Below are 8,215 nucleotides of genomic sequence, written 5' to 3' on the forward strand. Positions count from 1 at the left end.
TTTCGGAGGAACCGCCGCACTAGTCTCTTGTCCGGATATCTGTGGACGAGGCCTCGAGTGTGGATCCCTGCCTCGCGTGAGAGGCTGACGTTGCTTCCATCGAAGTGCCCTCGAAGGGGGCATCGCAGGCGGAGGGGGCGGGGTATCACACTTACAACAGTCAATTGGTGGGGATGAATTCTAGAGATAAAGGGTGAATAAACAAGCCTATAAATTCTAAATTGGAAAGGACCGTATTGTCTGGCACCCTTTCTCTTATAATCTATGTTTTCAGGCTCCTCATAGTCTCTGAACATGACATTAACATGGAGCTGATCATCAATCTTCTACAAACTCATTTTAAAAATTCCAAGGAGCATAAAGCAACTAGAAAAATTGTTTGGCCCATACAACCCTAACAATAATCTTGGTTCAAACATATAAAGGAATTCCCTATTTCAAAAAAGAAAATAAAATAAAATTTTGTTGATAAATAGCACATAATAAATATGTAGTGTGGAAGTTTCCATACCATAATACACATGTACTCTCTAACAATTCGATGATAAAAGACATAGTCACTTGTCCTTCCCAAGAAGAAGGATCTATGAATGAGCAATGCAAATTAAATAGACTATACTAACACAACAAAATCCACATTATAGTAAACTTGTACCTTGGATTTCTTGTTCCTCGTTAAATATGAATGTGAAGGATCTCCTTGTTGCCAAAGACATCCTAAGTAATATCATACGCCAAATTGAAAATCATACTAATTAGTTAAGTAACAATTAGAAAAACCTCTCTCTCTCTCTCTCTCTCTCTCTCTCTCTCTCTCTCTCTCTCTCTCTCTCTCTCTCTCTCTCTCTCTCTCTCTCACACACACACACACACACACACACACACAGAGTTTCTCTACCACTTTAGATTAAATTGAGTTGAAAGTAGAATATTTACTTATCCTTCAAATGAATAAGTTTATATCTCCATTTAAAATGAAATGTTGCCACACAAAAAAACAAAAAAAAAACTAAGGCAACAAAAAATCATTTAGATTTTGACTCAATATTTCTCTTTGAAGTGTTTGGGGCAGGACCAAATAGTCTTTTTGTTGAGTTGCATAGATACTCATGACTTGCTGCACCATTCAAATAATCATATCACGGAGTCCACATCATAATAAGCTACATCAAATATAAAAGTGCCTTCCTCTCTTCTCTCATAATGAAGAAATATATAATGTACAATTTCTTTTTTGGTCGCTCCATTTCAATGGTGGCCTTGGAACCAAGAAGGTAAATCTAATATCATCATATACTCCAAAGCCCACCACTTGCCATCCTTGAACATGATAGAGACCTATGTATGCCACATGAAATCGAAATTGTTGTTGTTGTCTATGAATCCTCATAGAATCGATCAAGTAATACCCAAGGCAATTCCCATCTCTCTTTCTCTCTCTTCTCTTGCTCTCTTACAATCTCTCTCATGTTTTTCTATCCCTCTTCTCACTCTGGCTCTTCCTTCTCTATATATGTCCTCTCTCTCCCTCTCTCTTTTCTCTATAACTCTCTCTCTCTCTCTCTTTTCTCTATCACTCTCTCCCTCTCTCTCTCTCTCTCTCTCTCTCTCTCTCTCTCTCCCCCCTTCATCTCTCTCTCTCTCTCTCTCTCTCTCTCTCTCTCTCTCTCTCTCTCTCTCTCTCTCTCTCTCTCTCTCTTATCAACATATTACATTCATTTATGCATACAAGTTATATGTGACCTTTGTTCTTGTTGCATTTTTTTATTTTTTCACTCTCATGTCAAGAGACCACATTATTATTATTTTGGCAAAGAAAAATTCATTTCAATGATTTTCACATTCAAGAGGACAAAGATGTAGCGAGCATCGAAGAGTAATCAATACCATCTTTACAAAAACCACATCTCTTGACAATAATACAAGAGAGACAAAGGGATAGTGTTTATAATACCACTGAATTTGAGAGAGATCAAGCTAAAGAAAAGGATTTTTACAAACATAAATTTTAATTAAGTAAATACTATCTTACAAATTCAATTAATCTAGAGTAAATTTAACTACTTCATTTGGATCTACATAAACTGGACGTTGTCGTGACGTGGGCCGTGTCGCTGGGAAAGTGCGAGACTTCTAGCTGTGAGAGTAGCTTCTAATTCCCAGCAAGGAAACACACACACATAACTCTTCAAGGAGCATAAGACATCTCCATTTTTTTATGACATATACATGTGCCAATTCACCTCAATACATTCCCAAATTCAGCCTGATGATTGCACATAAATTGTGTATCAAGAGCATGTCCAGATCTAAGCATAGATTTCCTGACTTCTTTTTCCAAATGCCTCAAACCAATCACATGTAGGCATAACACATTCTACAAATGATTTCCATATACATGTGACCATTCACATCACATATACCATATAATGCCAATTCCATCATTTTAAAATGTCTCTTGATCACCTGAAAACCTGCTTTCAGATACCAACAACTCACAAGGCAAAAGATGGCACATGGCACATGTACAACATAATCATCTGTCTTTTTAAAAAAAAATTCACCATGTCTAACAATCCAAAATCAAGTGTCTTTCTTTTCCATGGTTCTTCAAACCATATACACTTTCAAAGCCTTCTTATCTTTTTAAAAAAAACTTCTATACGATTTTTCAAATCGTAAGTAGCATTAAACAAAAATTCCACTTATCTGAGTAAAGAAAAAAAGCGAATTTTCCCATGCACTGTCGTTGGCGCCAGAATCAGAACATGTCGTATAATGTGTGATTTTTTTGTAGATCATTACCTTTGATAGCGCATCATTCACCCTTTAATTCTAACCCCAAGAAGCTCTATACAGTAGGCGCCGTTTTGATTTTAAAATTACTGGTTAGAAGACGCTCTGGTTCTCATTTTCTGCACACACACGCTGATATGCGCCATATTTCTGGTTTTTCTCTCCTTTCCGCAAGGGATTCGGGCGCGCTTCCCTTTTGCAGCTGATATTTCGTATTTCCAAAATTCCAAAAACACTTGCGCCACCTTTTTTTGCATTAAATTCGGATATCTCCTTTTTTGTTATTGCCATGCAAGCTGCCGCCTTCATATACCTTCTATACATGTGATATATCTACTCCTCGTATGCATATGCATGGACCAAAGCAGCATCAAACATCATGTACATATCATAAATCTACTAAAGCATGCATCATGCTTGCACTCCCATAAGAGGTAATCACTGACTCGACCCATCGATACCATAGAGAAGCTACTACACATCATGCACATGGGTAGCCATTTACATCATTTACATAACCCTTTGACGAGCCACCCATACCATCATGCACATAGCCACGCAGACCATGTACATAATTGAGTGTTTCCAACTTACCCATGAGGTCTGAGTAACAGCAAAACCACCACCACCTCCCTACTCACAAGGTCTACCATAAGCATAAAGCTCCATAATTCACACCACACTCATGTACAGAAGCTTCGAGACCTGACTCAGCCTCAGCTCGTCTTATTGAACCTCATTTACAATATGAACATATGTACTTAGGCATCATATAATGACTCAAGTCATGGCACTTAATCCCATGCATCTGGATTTGCATTTAATGGCCTCATATGCATGGTTTCACACCATAGACGTGCCACCTCTCCATCTTCAGGCCTCCTCTCCAGCTTTTTATTTGTTGCTTTCAATCTTCTTTGAACAGTATTGATTTGAAGTGGCATAAAATACCACAGTAATGATCATAGGTTTAGGATTTTTTTATGTTTTCTCTTGATATGTTGCTATTTATTTTCACAGGAGCAACAAGGTTGTGAGCAATAAGTTGCAATTTATTTCTTGTTGTTTTTAACTTTATTTGTCTGCACAGTAATGATTTCAAGTGGCATAAAATATAATAGTATAATGATCGTAGGTTTAGGGTTTGTCTATGTTTTGTCTTGATGTGAGTAATGATCATAGGTTTAGGGTTTGTTAATATTTTGACTTAATGTGTTTATGTTTATTTTCATAGGAGCAACAAGGTTGTGTAAATCAAAGCAATAAGTTGTTGTTTATTTCTTGTTGTTTTAATCTTTATTTGTTGCTTATAATATAACATATATATTTATTAATCATGCAGTCTAGCTTTATTAATTTAGATGTCTAGCTTTATTAATTTAGATGTCTTCAAGGAGGAGGAATATCAGTAATATTCACACACAGTGGAGGTGTTTAACAAGAGAGATGATGAAGGTAACTGGATCCCTGATTAGTACAGTAAGTTAAATTGGATTTTAATGCGACCAAGTACTCGTGGTAATTTTAAGGTCAAGCTCAAAGATGTCACAGACCCCAACAAGGAATGGAAAGGTAGAATCATAGAGTCCAGGAGACGCACAAATGGTATGAGTGTAATAACATAGGCTTTCATTCAACATTTTTATATACACGAAGAGATTCAAGTACATCATGATAACTTCAGTGAAAGACATAATCCTAACAGTAAGTTTATATCTCTGTGCTTTGTGTTCTTGTGCTTTGAGTCCATGGTTATTAGATAGAGTTTTAATACAAGCATGTTTGTTGCTTGTAGCATTATATTCATCCACTCTGCATGACTCACAGAATGTAGAATGTTTTAGTGGAAAGCTAAATATTTTACATGCAGAGATAGGTGCCTTGATCTATGACAACAAGAGTGCAAGCAAATTGGCATCTCAGAATTTTTGCTTTTATGATTCAATGTATGATGTCTAGCCAGGAATGGTATAGTCCTAGCTTAGACATGTTAAAAGCATGTGTAGGGTAAAGATAAAAACTCATGTTCATGCTGCCATGAAACCATCCACAGGCTCTAGAGATGTGCATCTAAGCTAGTTTGTACCATTTGGTTTGTTTGGATCCTATGAAGCAGTTAAGAAAATTAAGATTACTTATCAATGCAAGTGCCCATCTAAGGATTGGATGACTTAGTTACTGGGTGAGTCATGGCATCTCAAGAGAACTTACCACGATGATATCATTCAGTGCAGAATTACTATGTCAGATGTTACCTCTTTAGGTAAGATTGCACTTCTGTTGATTGTTGATAGTTTTTATTCATAAGTACTTCATTATAAGACACTGATTGTTGAATGTTGATTGTTGATTTTATGTTTTTATGTTCATTTTTGTTTGATTTTTTATGACATTCATTGCAAAGACAAACTTTGTGCATTCGCTTTAAATATAGGAGAGGTGGCGACTTCTACGAGGGGAGTGGCTCAGCTGGACCAAGACATGCGAGATGACACACATTCAGCACTCATTGATGTGGTTATTCTTTGGGAGGGACATGATCCTTTTTAGCATTAATGTAGAGAGTCATTGGCCCCTTAGTTTTTGGAGACAGGAAATCCAACTTATGTCCAATAATCCCCCTTGTAATTTCTATTTTAAGTTGGATGGTAGGAAGGTTGGGAGTCGAAGTGAACATTGCAAAACATTCAACCAGTGTGTTGCTCCACACATCCTTGAGATTGTGGAGTCAATGTAATTCTTATTCTTCCAAGTGAATATAAGTGTTGTAAAGTTGTTTCTCTAAAAGTGTTGTAAATTTAATTTTGTTCATTTTCATAAAGTGTTGTGGTCTTTTAAGTCTACTGTGTTTCAAACCCTTTAATATGTAAGAAAATAATGATAAGTATAAGTAAGTACAAATGTAAATATAAATATAAGTATATATTTAAGTGTAAATAATAATATAATTAATTATGCTAGAAATATAAACATGTTTTTATGATTTGTTATATTTTAATGAAGTGTCATTAATTTTTAAGTCTATAGATATAAGTTTAAAAATAAATATACCTTTAAGTATATATTTAAGTATAAATAATATCATAAGTAACTATGTAAATAATATAATAATAATAATAATAATAATAATAATATGTAATAAGAAATAGAAGTATGATTTATTATTTTTTATATTTTAACGAAGTGTCCTTTATTTACTAGAGTATAAACATAAGGTATAAAAATAAATATAAGTTTATAGATATTTGTAAGTATATAATAAACACAAGTATAAATTTATTAAAAATATTATAAATTTAAGTGTAAGTATAAATATAAGTATAAGTTATAGATCAAACTCATTTATACTATCTATTCTCTAGCTCTCCCTTTGTGTGCTAGCTCTCCCCACTACCCATCATGGCCACCTCCCTTGCTTTCGCCTTGGGGATCAGATCTACCCTAGGTTTTGCAAGAGTTTAGACCTCGAGGCTGTCATCTCCACCCAAACTCCACCTTGCTAGTTGCATTTTGTGATGCAATGGACGACTTCACCTACTCTATCCCAAATTCCACCTTGAGTTGGATTCCTTTGGAGTTCCTCTTCAGCATGAAGAGTGGATCCAACCACAAGAATATACTTGTGCAAGATGCCAGTGATGATTTCCTGACTTTGATTACCGAGAAGCCCTACCACAGGTTGATGAGGTAGGGCGATATGATGAAATTAGTGTAGATGATATCTCTGCTATCATTGCTATCCAAAAGCAAATTGAGGATGCAGCTCCTCAATATGAGATCACAGATTGAGGATGCAGCTCCTCAATATGAGATCACAAATGAAGAGTTCGAGTGCTTGCAAAATAAACTCTTTGGACCTCGACCACAACATGCAACACCTGTGGTCTAGCCGGACGATTGGCAGACCCATTCTAGGAGCAAATCTGGAGGCACCCTTGCAAAAGGAGCTGGACGAAGCAGAAAAGGTATCTCCTTTTACGAGTTGCTCCCCATATTTGATATTTAGGGCCTCTAGGGCATGTACACCCCACATGTATGATCCCATGCCCATCATAGGCTAGGAAGTGTACTATCCGAAGGCTCGCGTCATGTGAAGCCCTGAATCTGCAAAAATCAGGGCTTCCCATGCCAGCCTTTAGACAGTGCACTTCCTAGCTCTGATGGGCATGGGATCATACATGTGGGGTCTACATGCCCTAGAGGCCCTAAATATCAAATTTGGGGCTATTCTTAAAAAACTCATCCTCTCCCATGCATTGCATGATCGATGCTATCAATTTTATTTTGTAGGAAATTGTGTATCTTGATGAATTTGCATGGAGGCAGAGTGGAAGATCTGGGGGGGGTAAGGAAGGGTTCAGGACTCTGCACTCAAGGAGTACATTGGCAAACTTGCCAATGATGTGATAGTCTTTCACAAGACTTGCTCTCCGGGGTATGCGGAGAACTTTTTGAAGATTAAAGCACTTACAAAGGGTGCTGCATTCAAAGTTATTCCGACTAAATCAAGTTTGGAAAAAGTTATTCTACTTCGATGCTCAAAGTTACTTTACTTATTCTACTCAAAGGTCAGGGCCTTTATATTCTGTGGTGGCCTGTGGTATTGTGCGGGGGTACAGGATCCCACCGTCATCAAGGTAGAGCTTGAAGGGTTCCATGTTTTGATTCCAGCCATCAAGGCGGCTTCAGAGTCTGGAGAGCCTAGTAGTAAGAAGCCTAGGATATAGCTATGATGATTATGTAACTTTGATGACTATGTTTTGATAACCATGTAATTTTTTATGCTATGAATGAAAATTTGGGTTACAGAGTTTTTTGTTTGATACGTGTCTTGTAATGTATTTTATTAGTTGACTCAACTAAATAAATTAAAATTACACACGTAACTCAAATAAAAAATGTATCCACTCGGAGATGCCTATAAATCAACAAATTATATAAACTCAAATTAAAAGAGACTTATTTGCAACACAAGATAAGAGAAAAACAAATTAAATATACATCGAGCTTTACATATCTTTTGAGAATTACAATCATGTAAGGTATACAAAAATAAAACTAAAGATCCTGACCTGGAGGATCTCTCCAGCATCACATGCGTCGCACCAACTGCATGTCATTTTCAGTGATGGTGACCCTCTTCGCATGGACAATTGCAAACACCATGTCACCAAAAATTTCCACTACGTATGCCTCCATAGCCTCGTGGAGTGTCTCCAAAGCTTTGGCTGTCCATCGTGTAGGTAGTGGGCTTGATGCTACGTGAGCCCGGAACCTCCTATCTCATGACGGTATTGCAGATCCTGCATGATCTCTCACACCACACATTGGAAGGAGAGCTTCGGTATGAGCAGGTTCACCATCTTTTGGTATTTTCTAATCTCATGGAGAGCCACAGTGCCAGGCTTCCACCTACGCT

The sequence above is a fragment of the Cibotium barometz genome, chromosome 55, assembly GCF_041138505.1.
Source record: "Cibotium barometz isolate CiBa-2024 chromosome 55, ASM4113850v1, whole genome shotgun sequence".
Taxonomy (NCBI): domain Eukaryota; kingdom Viridiplantae; phylum Streptophyta; class Polypodiopsida; order Cyatheales; family Cibotiaceae; genus Cibotium; species Cibotium barometz.